Genomic DNA, 22,544 nt, shown 5'->3' on the forward strand with positions numbered 1-22,544 from the left:
GTATTTTTAATGTTTAAGTATTGCTTTCATTAATATCTAGTTTATGCCTTTCATTTCCTTTTCTTTACTTAGTTAACTTCTTTCTCATTTATGTTCTTATCTTGTTTGTTTATGTTTCTTTCTTTCATTATGTGTAGCTAAGTTTATTATGTCAAGGTGAAAAGGGTACACTAATGGTGTAAGGATAAGTATAATATAAACTCAACATGGACTTTAATGTTGGATACTAACATGCTTTATATTTGTTATCTTGTTCACTTTTAATACTTTGCTTGTTAAATAGTTAATCTAGATTTATGTTGTATAACACTTGGTACAACAAATACTTGGCACTTTCATAGCCCATACTATATGGTATAACTGACACCTGAGCTATGAAAGGAACTTGATTTGTTGTTAACATAAGTTATAATCATGAATGCCTGACAACATTTACAAGTATTAGCATTATTCGAATAAGATAACTAATGTAATCATGTTAACAATTTATAATCTGATTGGAACCTCCTTTGTGTGTGGTTTCCAATTGAATAAAAAGAGTTTATACTATACTTGTTTGAAATACCATTAGTGGATCCTCTAACCTTAACATTTGTTGTTATCATTGTTTAATCCTTACGTTAATCTTTCATCTCAAAGTTCTCATCAATTTCTTCTTTTTCTTCATCTTTATTATTATCATTATTAATAGTATTATTGGTATTATTATTAGTATTACTATTGTTGTTGTTGTTGTTGTTGTTGTTGTTGTTGCGATTGTTGTAGTTATATTGTTGCTTATAATTTATACAAGTAACCTCCCTGTGGTTCGACCCCGGTCTTGCCGGGTTATTTATTACTTCGACACTCCTGCACTTGGGAAAAGACATCAATCTTTTGGTCGTGTCAAGTTTTTGGCGCCGTTGCCGGGTAGGTAAATTCTTGTACAAATTTTAGTATTTATTTTATTTCCTCTTTTCACTTTTCTTGTATCTAAATTTGTTTATTTTTTGTTTTGTTTTCTTCTTCTTTTTATTCTCTTTTTACACGTGCATGAGAGTTTGGTCACGTACATTAAGTGGTAGACTTTGTAGGGTATCCTCATCATTTTCAGAAAATATGGTCGAAGAAGATAACCAATCGCTTCACAATGAGAATAATGAGAATATTCGGGTTAGAACACTTAGAGACCACATGAATCCCACAAGAACAAGTGCACCCTCATGCATAGTTTTTCTTCCTGATGCATCTCATTTTAATTTTAAGACAGACATTATTCAACTTTTACTATCTTTTCATGGCTTAGATTTAGAAAATCCATACTTGCATTTAAGGGAATTTGAAGAGGTTTGCAACACGTATAATGACTCAAATTGTAGCATGAACACCATTAGATTGAAGCTTTTTCCTTTTTCATTAAAAGATAAAGCTAAAACATGGCTACAAAATTTGAGACCTGGATCCATTCGTGCTTGGGATGAAATGCAACAATAATTTTTAAAGAAGTTTTTTCCATCTCACAGAACAAACTCTTTCAAAAGACAAATCATTACCTTCTCTCAAAAACCAGGAGAAACATTTTATCAATGTTGGGATAGGTATCGAGATTTGCTTAATACTTGCCCCCATCATGGTTTTGAAACATGGAGATTAGTTTCACATTTTTATGAAGGATTAACACCTAGAGATAGGCAACTGGTTGAATTGATGTGCAATGGAACTTTTGAGGATAAAGACCCTAATGAAGCAATGGAGTACTTAGATTTGCTAGCTGAAAATGCACAAAATTGGGACACCACAGGTACTTATGAGGCACTAAGTAAAACCCAACCTCACACATCTAGTGGGGGTATGTACAACCTTAGGGAAGATCATGACCTCCAAGCCAAGTTTGCATCTTTAGCTAAAAAAAGTCAAAGCACTAGAATTGAAAAAGAGTGGTCAATTAAAACTTGTTCAAGACATTGCGTGTTAAATCTGTGAAACCAACGAACATTCAACCAATGACTGTCCAACCTTGCCTTCTTTTAAAGAATGTCTCCATGAACAAGCCCATGCATTAAACAGTTTTCAGAGGCCCAACCATAACCCATAGTCGCAAACATATAACCCTGGTTGGAGAAATCACCCAAATTTCAATTGGAAGAGTGATAACAATAATGCACAAACTTCACAGCCACCGTTTCAAGCACACTATAATTTCCAAAATTCTCATGGATATGCACCTCCTTATGCTCCACCTCCTAGAAGAAATCTTGAGGAAACATTGCATGCATTTATGGAAAAGCAAGAGGCAATTAACACTCAACTTGCTCAAAGCATGACAGATTTTAAAGATACTCTTGCAAAATTAACATCTGCTCTTAGTTTCCAAGAGAAAGGTAAGTTTCCATCTCAACCACAACAAAATCCAAATGGGCAATATAATGTGAATGCAAGTAGTTCTGGAAGCCAACACATGGATCAAGCCAAATCAGTCATCACTCTTCGCAGTGGTAAGGTTATTGAGAAACCCATTCTTGAACCTTGTGAGAAAGATGATGAGTCAATCTCTGAGGGTAAGGAAAGGGTTGAATCTGATCATTGCAAAGAAAAGACTGATTTTCCGCCAGCACTTCCATTTCCTCATGCCATGGCCAAACAAAGGAAAGTCAATCACAACTCTGAAATCTTTGAAACCTTCAAACAGGTAAGGATCAATATACCTTTGTTGGATGCTATTAAACAGGTTCCTTCTTATGCTAAATTTTTGAAATATCTGTGCACTGTGAAGAGAAAACTGAATGTGAAAAAGAAAGCCTTCTTAGCCGAACAAGTAAGTGTTATTCTTCAAAACAATAATGCTTTGAAATATAAAGACCCTGGTTGTCCTACAATTTCATGCTTTATTAGAGAACATAAAATTGAAAGAGCTTTACTTGATCTTGGAGCTAGTGTGAATTTACTTCCATATTCAGTTTTTCAAAGTCTCAATCTAGGTGAGTTAAAACCAACTTCTGTGACTCTTTTACTTGCTGATAGATCTATAAAAGTGCTTAGAGGAATAGTTGAAGATGTGTTAGTACAAGTCGATAAATTCATTTATCCTGTGGATTTTATTGTCTTGGACACACAACCTGTTGAAGCATGTAAGTCATTTCCTGTTATTTTAGGACGTCCATTTCTTGCAACTTCTAATGCATTGATTAATTGTAGGAATGGACTGATAAAGCTATCTTTTGGAAACATGACATTGGAGATGAATATTTTTAACATTTGCAAGCAACCTGGAGATGATAATGATTTACAAGAAGTAGATCTTATTGAAGAATTAGATCATGATCAACTTAAATCTACTTTGAGTAAAATTGAGTTTGATGAATCTGAAGATTTGCAAATGATTTATTCTCAGGAAGAGATCACAGACAAGAAAGGCACTGGAAATATTATCGCAGATCACTTGTCAAGATTGACAATAGATTCGACTTTTGACATCACACCAATCGATGATTACTGCTTGACTGCTTTTTATGTTCGGCTTGTTTTAACTCGCAAGTGCACGAGTGTGCGATGTAGCAATTAACTCGGTAAGATCGAGGTCATATCCACAGAGAGCTAGATCTGGAAATTAAGCTAGGTAACAAAACAAAACTCAAGAGAAATTAAATTAACAATAACTTGGTTGAAAATGATTGATGGATTTGTTTTCAAAGATGAAAAAGTGTAAATAGATTTTAAATGACAAGAAAAAGTAAGTCTTGGTCCAAATCAATTTTAATGGTGATGTATTGGTGATTCCTTCAACATATATAAGATAACTCAACCTAATATCAACGATGGTGATATTAGATCGGAAGATATTACAATGAAGTTTAAAAAGATGAAGATTGATTATTGCTTAAGAATGAACAAGTATTTTCATATTAAGTAAGACATTGAATCAAGCAATCTCTATACCAAAACTAAGGTTTGTGCATAAAAATTCAAGATTATAACATTACCTAAATGATTTCTAAAATTTCTTTGCAATAATAAACATTCATGAAGAAAATGAAAAGATAGACATTAAGATTCATTCATATCATAAAGAACTTACCTCAACCACCATCATCCTTGATTTGGATCCAAGAAGAAGATTAGCCAACCATGATTATATATAATAACACTTTAATAAACATAAAATGACTTGAATCAAACTGAAATAATGAGTTTTACAAGCTAAAGAACTGAAATCTATAAAGAAGAACACAACACAATTTCAGTAAAAATTCGGACACAAATCTGACTCTAACTTTGGACAGTAATTCGACCCTTTTAGCAGCCTGCTCTAGAGATGGCTATTAGACACATATTTATAGGCCATTCTGTTAGCTTTCCAGATCATTAAAGAACAGCTCATTTGGACATCTGAGTCAAAAATTATGGACAAAACACCGAAAGGTGTTCTGAAAAATCAAACCAGGCCAGCTTGGAGAACACTTTGGTGCACGTTTTTCTTCCTCCTTTTTGAGTTGTCTCTTTCTTCTTTTGACCCAAAATAATGTCACAATGTCCCCTCCAGCTTTCCATCCATGTGCTTGCCCTCTTGGATCAATGAATTACCCAAATAAATCAAATGTTATTTATTGTGTGGACATGTAGGATCATGGATTGTGTTTGGGCTGATTTGGAGGGTGATTTTGGGCTGATTTTGGGCTGAATTTAAGCATCAAATAAGGATACAAATGTACCTATTATTTGGGATAAGATTGAAATTGAAACCTTGAGTGTTTGATGGTTGAAGTTTGCACACAACATAAGGCATGTTTGGGCTTGAAATAGATCATACGATATTCTTTTCTAGAATTGGACTAGAATTGATTTTTGGGGCAAATTTGGAGCACTTATTTGAACCAAGATTTGCTTCAATCTTCAACTAAATTTCTCTTCTTGTTCCGAATTCCGACGTTGAATTTTCTGAAATAATTCATTTAAGCTCCAAAAACCTATCGAGACATTAAAAGAAACTTCATTACTAAAAAGCACATCAATTATTATAAAAAACCCAAATAAAAATAATAAATAGATATGTAAAATAAGAGACTTAATGATACTTTTGATGCACAATCACACCCCCCAACTTAGATTTTGCTAGTCCTCAAGCAAAACAAAACATAAATCCTTTGAAATAAAAAGAATAATAATAACATAATTAGGCTTGACTCATCACACTTAAAGGACCTATCATGCAAACATTGGTATCTTTAACTTAGTGTACACAATAACAAATAAAGAAAAATAAGCATGCTCACATTCTCTAAATCAAACATCCATACAAAATTCCAAATTCAATCGTATTTATCATGCAACCAACATAATTGATTCACGCAAAAACTCAACTTGTAATCTTCCCTTCTTACTACTACAAACAAGGTAGCAAACTAGAGAAATATCTATATATATTTTTTTCTTTTTTTTCTTTTTTTTCTTTTTTTTTTGAAGATATTATTTATTCTTTTTCTTTAAGTGGTCAGTTCCCTTTTGACGCGAATACAAACATTTGTGATGAATGCACCCGGTTACTCACAAAGTCACAAACTTAAAGTGCTTTGCATACTCATATTTCAAGCTGCCGTTTGACGTAAAGATAAACATTTGTGATGAATACCCCTAGTTACTGAGCAACTCAAAACATTGGAGTAGATAGAACTTTGTACACATTTGTGTAATATTGATTACTCTATTTACTTAAACCTTGTTTAGGACTAGATCAAAAGGGATAATCACAAGTAAAGCATCACACTCATCTTTCATGCATAATCACACAACTCACACAACTTTTACAAGGAAAGATGTACTTCAATAATCTTAAAAAAAAAAGTATGCTATATCTTTCTTTATAAGATATTATCCATCCCAAATTAAAGCATGCAATGTTCAACACAATAATGAATCCAAAAATGTAATGTTGATCCTAAACAAGTCTCATTCACATACGAATGCAAGTTTTTTTTTTTTTAACAAGCATGGTTATCTCAAGCATTCAACATAATCAAATATCTAAAATTAAGTTTTTCATTATCCTCAATGTAAAAAAGAAAGAGAAGAAAAGTATAAAGATTAGAAAACTTTTACTCCCCTTTTGTTCTCAAGGATGAATGTCTGATTGAATTGGACATGAGCTGACTTCTTGCTTGATTTTTTTTTTACCTGCATATCACAACTAAAAGAAAACATTGATGTTTTTTTTTTGAAAATAAAGAACCTCACACCCCCCAACTTAAAATAATGCATTGTCCCTAATGCATGAACAAGAAAATATAAGAGATGGACGAAAGAGAAAAAAATAAATGAAAAAAATGAAAAAAATAAAAATAAAAACTCATTACTTCTGACACTACAATGGTATTGGATCTTCAAGATCCAATGTCTCAACTTCAGCCACAAAGTTTTCAAGATAAGGTTTCAATTGATGACCATTTACTTTGAAAACATTTCCATTCTTAGGATTTTCTACCTCAAATGCACCATGCTCAGATATGGATTTAATCGCAAATGGACCAATCCATTTTGTCCTCAACTTCCCAGGAAAAAGATGTAATCGTGAATTATACAAGAGAACCTTTTGACCAACATGAAAGTATTTTCTAAGAATATGTTTATCATGCAATGTTTTCATCTTATGTTTTGAAATTTTTGCATTTTCAAATGCATCATTTCTCAGTTCATCTAATTCATCCAATTGAAGCTTTCTATTTTTGCCAACCTCGTTTTCATTATCATTGAATTGCCGGATGGCCCAATATGCACGGTGCTCAATCTCAACAGGGAGATGACAAGGCTTTTCCATAAACTAGCCTATAAGGAGACATTCCTAAAGAGGTCTTGTAAGCAGTGCGATATGCCCACAAAGCATCAACTAGTCGTAGGGACCAATCTTTACGGTTTGGATTGACTGTTTTCTCTAGAATGTTCTTGATCTCTCTATTTGCCAACTCAACTTGGCCACTAGTTTGTGGATGATAGGGGGTACTGACCTTGTGAATTACACCATATTTTCTCATCAAAATCCCAACAGGCTTGTTCAAAAATGCTTACCTCCATCACTAATCATAGCCCGGGGCATGCCAAAACGAGAGAAAATATTTTCTTTCAAGAATTTGACCACAACTCGATGGTCATTGGTTCGAGATGCAATGGCCTCCACCCATTTAGACACATAATCAACAACTACAAGGATGAATTGGTAACCAAATGAACTTGGAAAAGGTCCCATGAAATCAATCCCCCAACAATCAAATATTTCCAAAACAAGAATGGGGTTTAGGGGCATCATGTTACGCCTAGTAAGGTTACCTAGTCGTTGGCATCGGTCACACGCAACACAGAAGGCATGGACATCTTTGAACATGGTGGGCCAATAAAAACCACACTGCAAGATCTTGGCAGTGGTTTTCTTGGAAGAGAAATGCCCACCACAGGCTAATGCATGACAAAAATTAATTACACTTGGAATTTCATGATCAGGGATGCACCGCCTAACAATTTGGTCAGGGCAGTATTTAAATAGGTAGGGGTCATCCCAAAAAAAGGTACGCACGTTGCGCAAGAATTTTTGTTTGTCAAGTTTAGACCAATGAGAAGGAATCTGACTTGTGGCTAGGTAATTTGCTATGTCAGCATACTATGGAGAGCCAATGTAGGAAACAGTACCTGCACAAAATAAATTTTCATCAGTAAAGAATTCATTTATTGGAGATTCATCAATTATGGTCTCATAGCTTGAAAGACGGGACAAATGATCAGCCACTACATTCTCTACTCCCTTTTTATCTCAAATTTCAAGGTTAAACTCTTGGAGTAGAAGGATCCATCAAATCAAACGTGGCTTGGCATCTTGTTTTGTGAGCAAGTATTTCAATGTTGCATGATCAGTGAAAACAATAACAAGAGATCCAACCAAATAAGACCGAAACTTGTCCAATGCAAAGACCACAGCTAAAAGTTCTTTTTCAGTTGTAGTGTAATTCTTTTTTTTGGTAAGTTGACATATGTATTAATAGAAGAAGATACAAACATTATAAGGGGCATACCCCAGATTTACAATGATAACAGAAACATAAAACAACAGATGGCTACAGGCTAGCCACCGACCATAAAACTGAAACCTCACTAGATTAGTTAGGGAAACCAATACAACCAGCTAACTAACAAATTAAGAATCTATGGTATTCACCCTCCAAGCTCGTTGGACCCTTTTGTTTTCATTTGTTGGTGCGACATTCCTCATCAAATCAAGCTTATCACGAATGATACATTCGATTTGATTAAAGACCAAATTCGAAGTTCTAGACATTCCAGCAAAGATCCTTGCATTCCGTTCTTGCCATACATGATACACTGTAGCTGTAAAACTCAGTTTACGAGAAAAATTGACGAAACTCAATTGAGCATCATTTAAAGTCTTGCTAGCATAATAAATGACATGAGGTTTCTTATCTTTTCTTTGCCCTAAAACAGCCCCTACCGCAAAATCACTAGCATCACACATCAGTTCAAATGGTAAAGACCAATCAGGAACTTGCATGATTGGTGCAGTGGTCAACAACCCTTTAAGCTTTTCAAAAGCTTCTTGACATTTTGATGTCCAATCAAATTGAACATCTTGTGACAACAAGTTACACAATGGTTTGGCAATGGTACTAAAAGAATGAATGAATCTTCGGTAAAAACCAGCGTGTCCTAAAAAGGATCTCACATCTTTCACACTCCGAGGGGTAAGTAATTTTTGAATGACTTCAACCTTTGACTTATCTACCTCTATCCCTTTTGAAGAGACAATATGACCTAAGACAATGCCATGTGTCACCATAAAATGACATTTCTCCCAATTAAGTACAAGATTGCTCTCTTCACACCTTTCAAGAACTTTTTCTAAATGCATTAGACACAACTCATAAGAATCCCCATAAACTGAAAAATCATCCATGAAAACTTCCAAAAAATTTTCCACCATGTCACTAAAGATACTCATCATACACCTTTGAAAAGTGGCTGGTGCATTACACAAGCCAAAAGGCATTCTTCTATAAGCATAGGTACCAAAAGGACAAGTGAAAGTGGTTTTTTCTTGGTCTTCTAAAGAAATCTCAATTTGGTTGTAACCTGAGTGTCCATCAAGAAAAAAATAAAAAGCTCTTCCTGCTACTCTTTCAAGCACTTGGTCTAAAAATGGAAGCGGAAAATGGTCCTTCCTAGTCACCATGTTCAACTTACGATAATCAATGCACATACGCCATCCAGTTTGGATTCTAGTTGGTACTAGCTCATTATTTTCATTCTTCACTACCGTGACTCCAGATTTTTTAGGGACAACTTGGGTTGGACTAACCCATTTTGAGTTTGTAATGGGGTAAATGATACCCGCATCAAGTAGCTTAAGCACTTCACATCTTACTACTTCCTTCATGTTTGGGTTCAATCGTCTTTGCATTTGCCTCAGAGTTTTAGCCTCTTCTTCAAGATAGATTCTATGTGTGCATAAAAGAGGGCTAATTCTTTTCAAGTCAGTAATAGTCCACCCAATTGCTTTCTTGTGTTTTCTCACCACTCTCAAAAGTTCTTGTTCCTGCTCTATGCTAAGTTTTGATGAAATCACAATAGGATATGATTCAAGTTTTGATGAAATCACAATAGGATATGATTCATCTTCCCCTAGAAATGCATACTTAAGCTCACTCGGTAAAGGCTTCCTTTCTGGTTTATAAGGTTGGACAAGAGATGCCTCAGCTTTCACGGGTGAAATCAAAGGCTAAAACGATGGGATCCATTGACCTATTGACATAATAGGCATTGGATCTAAATAAGTCTCGAGTTCTCTCACTTCCTCATCAACACATTCCAAAGAACAAAATCTTTCATCATGAATTAAAGTTCTCTCCAATGGATCCTTGATCCACTCTCTCTCAAAGTGTTCTTGACAAATTGTTTGGATCAAATCTACCTCTCTAATGTCCTCATGTTCACCAATTTGTTTAGAGACATTGAATATGTTCATCTCCACAGTCATGTTCCCAAAAGACAATTTCATCACCCCATTCCTACAGTTGATTAAAGCATTGGATGTAGCTAGGAAAGGTCTACCTAAGAATGGATTTGATGGGCCACTGTCTCTTGGCATGGCAAGAGTTTCGTCAATTTTTCTCGTAAACTGAGTTTTGCAGCTACAGTGTATCATGTATGGCAAGAACGGAATGCAAGGATCTTTGCTGGAATGTCTAGAACTTCGAATTTGGTCTTTAATCAAATCGAATGTATCATTCGTGATAAGCTTGATTTGATGAGGAATGTCGCACCAACAAATGAAAACAAAAGGATCCAACGAGCTTGGAGGGTGAATACCATAGATTCTTAATTTGTTAGTTAGCTGGTTGTATTGGTTTCCCTAACGAATCTAGTGAGGTTTCAGTTTTATGGTCGGTGGCTAGCCTGTAGCCATCTGTTGTTTTATGTTTCTGTTATCATTGTAAATCTGGGGTATGCCCCTTATAATGTTTGTATCTTCTTCTATTAATATATACGTCAACTTACCAAAAAAAAAAGGTCTACCTAAGATGACTGGGATGGGAGCATTAGAACCTTGAATAGGTGCGGTGTCCAACACTATAAAATCAACAGGAAAGTAGAATTTATCTACTTGGACCAACACATCCTCAACAATACCCCTGGGAATCTTGATTGACCTATCAGCTAATTGAAGGGTGATTCGAGTAGGCTTGATTTCTCCTAAACCTAACTGTTCATAAACAGTGTAGGGTATCAAATTCACACTTGCTCCTAAATCCAACAAAGCTTGGTCTATCTTATGACTTCCAATAATGCATGAAACGGTAGGGCAACCAGGATCTTTGTATTTGGGAGGGGTCTTAAACTGGATGATAGCACTAGCATGTTCAGTTAGAAAGGCTTTTTCTTTCACATTCAATCTCCTTTTGACTGTGCATAAGTCCTTGAGGAACTTTGCATAAGAAGGGACTTGTTTAATTGCATCAAGGAGTGGAATGTTGACTTTCACTTGTTTGAACAATTCATAGATTTCTGAGTTCATAAGATCATGTTTAGGTTTCCCTAACCTTTGTGGAAATGGTGCTTTAGGAACAAATTCTAAATCACTCACTTTGACTCCAATTTTTCTTAAATCATCTCCTTTCTCACTCATCTCTTTCTCATTTATCTCACCTTTTTTGTCACTCAAGCTCTCATTTGTCACTTGTGTTTTGATTTCCTCTTCACTTTCCTTAGATTTCTCCTCCACAATACCTCTAGGAATCTCAAAACCTATAGCTTTGTCAATAATCTTTCCACTTCTAAGGGTAGTGATGGCTTGGACTTGTTCATGGTTTGAAGGTTCACTAGATGAGGATTCACTCATGTGTACCTGACCTCTAGGATTTGGCATTGGTTGAGCTGGGATCTTTCCCTTCTCTTGAATGCTTAGTGATTGAGTCAACTTGGTTAGTTGACTTCGAATGTCATCTAAGGTCCTATTCGTCTGGTCTTGAAATTTGTAAACTTGGTTGTTGATTCCTCCTTGTGTTTGCATGAATTGTTGAAGAGTATCCTCTAGGGATCTCTTATGAGGTGGTTGGTATGTGTTATGTGTGGGAGCATGAAATGGTTGGGGTGGAGGTTGAAATGTTTGAGGTACTGAAGGGCCCTCATTTCTCCATCCAAAATTTGGGTGGTTCCTCCATCCAGGATTGTAGGTCTGAGAGTAGGGATTGCCTACTTGGTTTGAAAATGGCTTTCTAACATTACTTGAATCAGAAGTTTGGCCATATAGCACTTCCTTGAAGGCTGGAATGGTAGGACACTCAGTTGTCCTATGCCCTTTGCTCTCACAAACAACACAACTTTCCTCTTGTTGTTCACTCATGACATGCACTTTTTTAATCTCAAGAGACTCTACTTTCCTAGCCAATGAGGCTAATCTAGCATTGAGGTCATTAGTCTCTTTCAATTGGAACTTCCCACTTGAATGAGAAATGGTGTTTCTAGACTCAACATGAAGTGGGAGAGAAGTCTCCCATTGCTTTGTGTTTTCAGCCAATTGATCAAAGAAATCAAAGGCTTCACTTGGTTCTTTGTCATAAAACTCACCATTACACATGGTTGACACTAGCTTTTTAAAATCTGCGGTAAGAGAGTCGTAGAAGAAACTCACTAACCTCCACATCTCAAAACCATGGTGAGGGCATGCATTTAACAAGTCTTTGAACCTTTCCCAAGCTTGGTGAAATGACTCATTTGGACTACAAGAAAAATTCATCATTTGATGTTGTAAGGCTGCCGTCCTATGAGTGGGGAAGTATTTTTTCAAAAATTCAGCTTGCATTTCTCTCCATGTACCTATAGACCTAGGACGCAAGGAGTTTAGCCAAAGCTTGGCTTTATCCTTTAGAGAGAATGGGAACAATTTAAGACGAATAGTTTCCTCGGTGCATGTTCTATCAATAAAAGTATTACATACCTCTTCAAAGTCTTTAATGTGTATGTATGGATTTTCAGAATCCATACCGTGAAATGTGGGAAGAAGTTGAATCATGCCCGGTTTCAAATTGAAAGCTTGTTGGTTAAGAGGTAAGATAATACACGAAGGTGTACTTTGTCTAGCCGGGTGAAGATACTCTCTAAGAGTTCGAAAATTAGGTTGATCATTGAATTGTGGAGGTCCATTACCTTGAACACTCCCTTCACCCTCTACATCTTCAACATTAGCCATGATAAAAAAAAACAATAATATAACAATTATATGAATACGAAAGGACAGGAAAAGAAAAAGAAAAAAAAAATTGCAAATAAAAGTAAATGAAACGTAAACGATAAAGTAATAGCTCAAAAATAAAAATACAACAAATTAAGAAATTCACTCTCTAACTAATAAGCAATATTAACAACAATAAAAATTAAAAGATAATTATAACAAGCATGAATAAAAGGCGGTAATACCGGCCAAGCACTTCACACAATAAATATAAGAAAAATAACAACAATAAACAACAAAATAAAATAAAATGAACAAAAGGCGGTAGTACCGACCAAGCACTTCAGACAATAAATATAAGAAAAATAACAACAATAAACAACAAAATAAAATAAAATGAACAAAAGGCGGTAGTACCGGCCAAGCACTTCAGACAATAAATATAAGAAAAATAACAACAATAAACAACAAAATAAAATAAAATAAACAAGAGGCGGTAAAACCAGCCTTATAATATAAACAATAAATATTATAAACTAATTAGAATAGACAGTAAAAGAAAAATCGTTGAACCAACCAAAATCCAACAATTAATAGTCCAGTCCACAGTCCAATATCCGAAAAGTTGAGGTGAAATTTTTTTTTTTTTAGACTGTAAAACCAGCCATTTGATTTTTTATTTTTATGTATTTTTTTTGTTTTCCAATAATCAAATAGAAATTTGTTACCTTTGCTTGCTAGCTCCCCGGCAACGGCGCCAAAATTGCTTGACCGCTTTTTATGTTCGGCTTGTTTTAACTCGCAAGTGCACGAGTGTGCGATGTAGCAATTAACTCGGTAAGATCGAGGTCATATCCACAGAGAGCTAGATCTGGAAATTAAGCTAGGTAACAAAACAAAACTCAAGAGAAATTAAATTAACAATAACTTGGTTGAAAATGATTGATGGATTTGTTTTCAAAGATGAAAAAGTGTAAATAGATTTTAAATGACAAGAAAAAGTAAGTTTTAGTCCAAATCAATTTTAATGGTGATGTATTGGTGATTCCTTCAATATATATAAGATAACTCAACCTAATATCAACGATGGTGATATTAGATCGGAAGATATTACAATGAAGTTTAAAAAGATGAAGATTGATTATTGCTTAAGAATGAACAAGTATTTTCATATTAAGTAAGACATTGAATCAAGCAATCTCTATACCAAAACTAAGGTTTGTGCATAAAAATTCAAGATTATAACATTACCTAAATGATTTCTAAAATTTCTTTGCAATAATAAACATTCATGAAGAAAATGAAAAGATAGACATTAAGATTCATTCATATCTTAAAGAACTCACCTCAACCACCATCATCCTTGATTTGGATCCAAGAAGAAGATTAGCCAACCATGATTATATATAATAACACTTTAATAAACATAAAATGACTTGAATCAAACTGAAATAATGAGTTTTACAAGCTAAAGAACCGAAATCTATAAAGAAGAACACAACACAATTTCAGTAAAAATTCGGACACAAATCTGACTCTAACTTTGTACAGCAATTCGACCCTTTTAGCAGCCTCCTCTGGAGATGGCTATTAGAGACATATTTATAGGTCATTCTGTTAGCTTTCCAGATCATTAAAGAACAGCTCATTTGAACATCTGAGTCAAAAGTTATGGACAAAACACCGAAAGATGTTCTGGAAAATCAAACCAGGCCAGCTTGGAGAACACTTTGGTGCACGTTTTTCTTCCTCCTTTATGAGTTGTCTCTTTCTTCTTTTGACCCAAAATAATGTCAAAATGTCCCCTCCAGCTTTCCATCCATGTGCTTGCCCTCTTGGATCAATGAATTACCCAAATAAATCAAATGTTATTTATTGTGTGGACATGTAGGATCATGGATTGTGTTTGGGCTGATTTGGAGGGTGATTTGGGGCTGATTTTGGGCTGAATTTAAGCATCAAATAAGGATACAAATGTACCTATTATTTGGGCTAAGATTGACATTGAAACCTTGAGTGTTTGATGATTGAAGTTTGCACACAACATAAGGCATGCTTGGGCTTGAAATAGATCATATGATATTCTTTTCTAGAATTGGACTAGAATTGATTTTTGGGGCAAATTTGGAGCACTTATTTGAACCAAGATTTGCTTCAATCTTCAACTAAATTTCTCTTCAATTCTTTGTTCCGAATTCCGACGTTGAATTTTCTGAAATAATTCATTTAAGCTCCAAAAACCTATCGATACATTAAAAGAAACTTCATTACTAAAAAGCACATCAATTATTATAAAAAACCCAAATAAAAATAATAAATAGATATGTAAAATAAGAGACTTAATGATACTTTTGATGCACAATCAATTACTTTCCTGACGAATCCTTACTTTCTCTTAGTTCAATGCCTTGGTTTGCTAAAAATATCAATTTTCTTGCAACAAGAGATTTGCCAACTCATTGGAGTACCGAAGACAAAGGTAAGTTTTTGAACGAAGGGAAGAAATTTTATTGGGATGACCCTTACTTATTCGAATATTGTCCTGATGAAATATTTCGAAGATGCATTCCTGACAATGAGGTAAGTAATGTCATTAAATTTGTCATTCTGAAGCATGTGGGAGTCATTTCTCGTCAAAAAAGACGATTGCAAAAATCTTACAATGTGAATTTTATTGGCTCACCATGTTCAAAGACACACATGTGTTCTGCAAAGCTTGTGAAAATTGTCAAAAGTCAGGATTTATTTCAAAACATAAGGAACCTTTGGATAATCTTCTATTGACTTTTGAGACATATCCTGGTGGAGATGTGCATTGTGCATTTCAGGACTTATGACTCCATTTCCATAAAGAACACGATAGACTTAGTCTTGGGAATCTGACTAAAAAAGACCTTGTTTGCCAGTTTTTAAGAAAACTGGATGGGAAGCCTATCCCCGACCCATAGAGGGTGTTTAAGCCGTTCTTGGACGTAAAACCAAGGGAAGATGTGAGCCACAATCACAACTACGATTTGAGTCTGAGTTTGTAAAATTTTATGTCTTTCAGTTTTATTAATAGCATAATATTTTTTTCTGTTTTGTTATCTCTTATATTTGTTTAAGTGTGTTTCAGGATTGTCAGTGTTCGTTGTTTCAGGTGATGTCTTCTATACTCTATCTGTTTTGAGGACAATGTCTCGTTTTGGTTGGGGGGAGAGGGTAGTAGTTGACATTAAAAAAAAAACTAACCAACTAACTGTTTTTGTTTTTAAAAACCATTTGGCAAAACTGTTATTACTATGATGGCAGAGTAAAGAGGAATTTTATTGACTCTTGAGACGCATCTTAGTAAACATTTTCTAATGGTTATTTGCAATATTAATAACAAGGCCTATTAGAATACTTCTTGAAATATTCAGGTTTTCAAACTCTCGCATTGTTATCACTTAATTCTGCTCATATACTTATTTAACAAGTATTCTTAAACCTTCATTTTCACACACACACTTTAACATATGATTGTGGGTTGCGTATTGGATTATTACATTATTTATGTTTTTTTGTTAAAGGTAACAACTAAGGGATAGGGATAGTAGATAATTTTTTTTTAAAAAAATAAAAATAAAAAAAAAGAGAAAAAATAAAAATAAAAAATAATGATAATAAAAACATAGATAAGTTCGATTTCGTAGTCTCCCTAACCTAAGCAATTAAGCCCGAAGGGGTGTTTTAACACCTAATACCCTAAAGTCAACTGACTTGGGAGCTATTGGCCCAAAGCTTGTTACATGGGTTAAAAAGAAAAGCTTAAGGGAATCAAACATTGCATTATCTACGTATCAGTATCTGCAACCCGAGTTACTAAGCTCGTAGGGGTGTCTTAACACCTAATGCCCTAAGATCAACTGGTCTGGGAGTCATTAGCCGAAAGCTCGTTACATGGGTTAAAGATGCATTGTGTTTTAAGTTATATGTGTATATATTAAAAAAAAAGAAGATAATAATCTCAACCCAAGGAAGTTAACCTTAAACATTAGAACAAAATATTGTTTTCTTCCAATAAAAGCCCCATCATCTATGTTTCATACATTGAGCACATAACAAGGAAGGTTTATTAATATTTTGTTTAAGAGATATTGAGCAGATATATAAAATTTAATGAGAGTTTGTTTATCTGGATAGATGAATGGAAGTTGAATGATGAATGCCTTGCTTTGTGGAATTTGCAAATTGTTTTTCTATTTTAATGCTTTAATTACTAGGGACTAGTAATAAGTTGGTTGGGGGTGTGATTAGTACTTAAAAGTGCATTTTTATTGAGGTTTTATATCATCATTTTGCACTTCAAGTATCAATAACTCCTTAACTAAAGCATGTTTTATAATAACATATCTAATTATATAAGATACCTCTAATTTATGGTAAATGTTCATCTTAAATGCAGGCCTATCACATAAATGAAAGAATTGATTGATGAGTTGAAGTACTGAAATTGAAAGGACAAAGAGATGGCCAAACTTAGAAAAGAGATGCTGGTGTAGTCCAAACTGGAACACTGTTCGGTAATTGGGTCATATCTGGAGCTGCAGATCTTGGATTTAGGTCCATTTTATATGGATGGAAAGATAAGACATAGGCCTACAACTTTCATGTGGAGCCCAAGATTTAACAAGGCTGTTTTCAAGTCCAAATTGTAGCAACAAAGAAGAAGTCTGAATCTGTCCTGCAGCCCATAAACTGTTCAGTGTTCAGCCCATATCTCGAGTTATAGAAGTCCAAATGATCTCAAATTTTTACCTGGAAAGATGAGACAATTTCCAGAACTTTCATGATTGAAGTCTGTTCAAATTATGACGTTATCAATGACCTTTTTGGCAGACAAGAAGATAAGAATTGTCACCAAGTCAAGATGTGTCCACCCACTCATCAATTAGTCAACAAATCAATAGTTCTGAATTTTGGCCTATAAAAGGAGGCATTTGCCATGTATTTAGGCATCTTGGTGTTCAGATCAAGATCATGCTCTTGCTTTCTCTCTTTGTATTTTTAATGTTTAAGTTTTGCTTTCATTAATATCTAGTTTATGCCTTTCATTTCCTTTTCTTTACTTAGTTAACTTCTTTCTTATTTATGTTCTTATCTTGTTTGTTTATGTTTCTTTCTTTCATTATGTGTAGCTAAGTTAATTATGTCAAGGTGAAAAGGGTACACTAATGGTGTAAGGATACGTATAATATAAACTCAACATGGACTTTAATGTTGGATACTAACATGCTTTATATTTGTTATCTTGTTCACTTTTAATACTTTGCTTGTTAAATGGTTAATCTAGATTTATGTTGTATAACACTTGGTACAACAAATACTTGGCACTTTCATAGCCCATACTGTATGGTATAACCGACACCTGAGCTATGAAAGGAACTTGATTTGTTGTTAACATAAGTTATAATCATGAATGCCTAACAACATTTACAAGTATTAGCATTATTCGAATAAGATAACTAATGTAATCATGTTAACAATTTATAATATGATTGGAACCTCCTTGTGTGTGGTTTCCAATTGAATAATAAGAGTTTATACTATACTTGTTTGAAATACCATGTCAACATACACATGCTTTTTCAAAATAAATAAATAAAGAGAGAGAAAGAGAGAGAAAGAGAGAGAGTGAGACTCCAACTGGCCTACATATAGGTAGTATGATTGCATTTTCAATTCCTCATCTATAAAATCTTCTCTTCCTTCTTTTCATTTCTACTCAACCCATACATTCAACAGATATAGAAGTGTGTAGAAATGGCAGGTTCCTCAAGTCATCACATAAGAAATATTTGTGTTTTCGGTGGATCCAGTCCCTAGAAAGAAAAAGAATTTTTAGAATCAGCAAATCATCTTGGTCAGGTACTAGCTGAGAGAAAGATTCATTTAGTGTGTGGGGGAGGCAACCTTGGGTTAATGTGGGGTGTGTCAATAACTGCATTTTTAGGAGGCAGTCAAGTTTTGGGGGTCGTCCCCAAAGCTTTAGTAAAAGGGGACATCATTGGAAAAACAATTGGAGAGGAACTACAGATCCTCACAATGACTGATCGACTGAATGCAATATTTAACCATGTTGATGCCTTCATTGCTTTACTAGGTGGTTTGGGCACATTGGAAGAGATCTTTCATAGTTCCTCTTGGGCCTAACTGCACATTCACCATAAACCCATAGGTCTATTAAATGTTAATGGTTTTTATGATAATTTATTGTCTTTTCTTGATCAAACTGTGGAACAGGAATTTCTAACATCTTTGGCACGACAAATCATAATCTCCGCTGCTACTGCTGAACAATTGATTGACCAACTACAATCTTTCATCCCTGTAATTGATCCCTCCATAAGTCGCATAAATTGGTCAACTAAGGAAAGCCGTAAGAAGCTTAGATTGGATTTGAGCCTTCGTTTATGAATCCTTGTGTCTTTTGATTTTATTAATAGCATATTATTTTGTTTTGTTATTTCTTATATTTGTTTAAGTGTGTTTCAGGTTTGTCAGTGTTCGTTGTTTCAGGTGACGTCTCTTCTATACTCTATCTTTCCTGTAATTGATCCCTCCATGAGTCGCATAAATTGATCAACTAAGAAAAGCCGTAACAAACTTACATTGGATTTGAGCCTTCGTTTGTGAATCCTTGTGTCTTTTGGTTTTATTAATAGCATATTATTTTGTTTTGTTATTTCTTATATTTGTTAAAGTGTGTTTCAGGTTTGTCAGTGTTTGTTGTTTCAGGTGATGTCTTCTATACTCTATCTTTCCTGTAATTGATCCCTCTATGAGTCGCATAAATTGGTCAGCTAAGGAAAGCCAGAAGAAGCTTAGATTGGATTTGAGCCTTCATTTGTGAATCCTTGTGTCTTTTGGTTTTATTAATAGCATATTATTTTGTTTTGTTATTTCTTATATTTGTTTAAGTGTGTTTCAGGTTTGTCAGTGTTTGTTGTTTCAGGTGATGTCTTCTATACTCTATCTTTCCTGTAATTGATCCCTCCATGAGTCGCATAAATTGGTCAGCTAAGGAAAGCCAGAAGAAGCTTAGATTGGATTTGAGCCTTCATTTGTGAATCCTTGTGTCTTTTGGTTTTATTAATAGCATATTATTTTGTTTTGTTATTTCTTATATTTGTTTAAGTGTGTTTCAGGTTTGTTAGTGTTTGTTGTTTCAGGTGATGTCTTCTATACTCTATCTTTCCTGTAATTGATCCCTCCATGAGTCGTATAAATTGGTCAGCTAAGGAAAGCCAGAAGAAGCTTAGATTGGATTTGAGCCTTCATTTGTGAATCCTTGTGTCTTTTGGTTTTATTAATAGCATATTATTTTGTTTTGTTATTTCTTATATTTGTTTAAGTGTGTTTCAGGTTTGTCAGTGTTCGTTGTTTCAGGTGATGTCTTTTATTCTCTATCTTTCTACCTTATGACATTGAGGACACTGTCTCATTCTGGTTGAGGGGAGAGGGTTGTTGTAATTGACATTAAAAAAAAACTAACTTACTAACAGTTTTTCCTATTATTAAAATCATTTGACAAAACTGTTATTAGGATGGTAGAGTAAGGAGGAATTTTATTTACTCTTGAGACGCATCTTAGTAAATAGTCTTATCAAGGTCTACTAGAATACTTCTTGAAATATTCAGGTTTACAAACTCTCACATTGTTATCATTTGATGCTGCTCATATACTCATTTAACAAGTATTCTTAAACCTTTATTTTCACACACACTTTAACATATGATTGCGGGTTGCACATTGAATTATTACATTATTTATGTTCTTTTGTTAAATGTAACAACTAAGGGAAAGGGATAGTATATAATTTGCACAAAAAAACTGATAATATTGATGATAATAAAAACGTAGATAAGTTTGGTTTCGTAGCCTCCCTAACCTAAGCAATTAAGCTCGAAGGGGTGTTTTAACACCTAATACCCTAAAGTCAACTAACTTGGGAGCTATTGGTCCAACGTTTATTACATGGGTTAAGGAAAAAAGCTTAAGGGAATCAAACATTGCACTATCTACGTATCATTATCTGCAACCCGAGTTACTAAGCTTGTAGGGGTGTCTCAACACCTAATGCCCTAAGACCAACTGGTCTGGGAGTCCTTAACCGAAAGCTCTTTACATGGGTTAAAGATGCATTGTGTTTTAAGTTATATGTATATATATTTAAAAAAAAAGAAAAAAAAAGAAGATAATAATCTCAACCTAAAGAAGTTAACCTTAAACATTAGAACATAATATTGTTTTCTTCCAATAAAAGCTCCATCATCTATATTTTCATACATTGAGCACATAAAAAAGGAAGGTTTATTAGTATTTTGTTTAAGAGGTATTCAGCAGATATATAAATTTAATGAGAGTTTGTTTATATAGATAGATTAATGGAAATTGAATGATGAATGCCTTACTTTCTGAAACTTGCAAATTGTTTTTCTATTTTAACGCTTTGATTACTAGAGACTAGTAAAAAGCTGGTTGGGGGGTGTGATTAGTATTTAAAAGTGCATTTTTATCAAGGTTTTATATCATCATTTTGCACTTGAAGTATCAATAACTCCTTAACTAAAACATGTTTTATAATAACAAGTCTGATGCTATAAGATACCTTTAATTTATGATAAATGTTCATCTTAAATCCAAGCCTATCACATAAATCAAAGGATTGATTCCTGAGTTGAACTACTGAAATTGAGAAGACAAAGAGAGGGTTAAGCTTAGAAAAGAAATGTTGGTTCAGTCCAAACTAAAACATTGTTCAGTCATTGAGTCATATCTGGAGCTGTAGATCTTGGATTTCAATTTGGTTTCTATGGATAGATAGCTAAGACATAAGCCTAAAACATTCATGGGTGTGTAAGACTCAATTCTGATGTTTAGAAGTCCAAATCTTAGCAACAACGGAGAAGTCAGAATCTGTCCTGTAGCCCAGACACTGTTTAGTGTTCAGCCTATATCTCGAGTTCTAGAAGTCCAAATGCATTGATTCTTTTTTTGTTGGAAAGCTGAGACAATTTCCTAGAACTTTCATGTTTAAGTCTGTTCAAATTCTAACATTAACAATGACTTTTTTGGCAGATAAGAAGATAAGGATTGTCACCAAGTCAAGATGTGGTCACCCACTCAACAATTAATCATCAAATCAATATTTCGAATTTTGGCCTATAAAAAAAGCCATTTGTCATGCAAAACATCTTGGTTTTCAGATCAAGATCATGTTCTTGCTCTCTCTTTTTATATTTTTGTAATGCTAAAGTTTTGTTTATATTAATCTCTTGTTTATGTTTTTCATTTCCTTTCCTTTACTTAGTTAACTTATATCTTATTTATGTTCTTATCTTGTTTATTTATGTTTCTCTTCTTCATTATGTTTAGTTAAGTTTATTATGTCAATGTGAAAAGGTTACACTAATGGTGTAAGAATAAGTATAGTATAAACTCAACATGGACTTTAATGTTTGATAGTAACATGTTTTGTATTTGTTATCTTATTCACTCTTAATAGTTTGCTTGTTAAATAGTTAATTTAGATTTATGTTGTATAACCTTGGTACAACAAATACTTAGCACTTTCATAACCCAAAACGTATGGTATAACCGACACTTGTGCTATGAAAGGAACTTGATTTGTTGTTAACATAATTTATAATCATGAATACCTGACAACATATACAAGTATTAGCATTACTCGAATAAGATAACAAATGTAATCATGTTAATAATTCATAATCCGATTGGAACCTCCTTTGTGTGTGGTTTCCAGTTGAGTAATAAGAGTTTATACTATACTTGTTTGAAATATCATTAGTGGATCCTTTA

The sequence above is a fragment of the Populus nigra genome, chromosome 7 (assembly GCF_951802175.1).
Source record: "Populus nigra chromosome 7, ddPopNigr1.1, whole genome shotgun sequence".
Taxonomy (NCBI): Eukaryota; Viridiplantae; Streptophyta; class Magnoliopsida; order Malpighiales; family Salicaceae; genus Populus; species Populus nigra.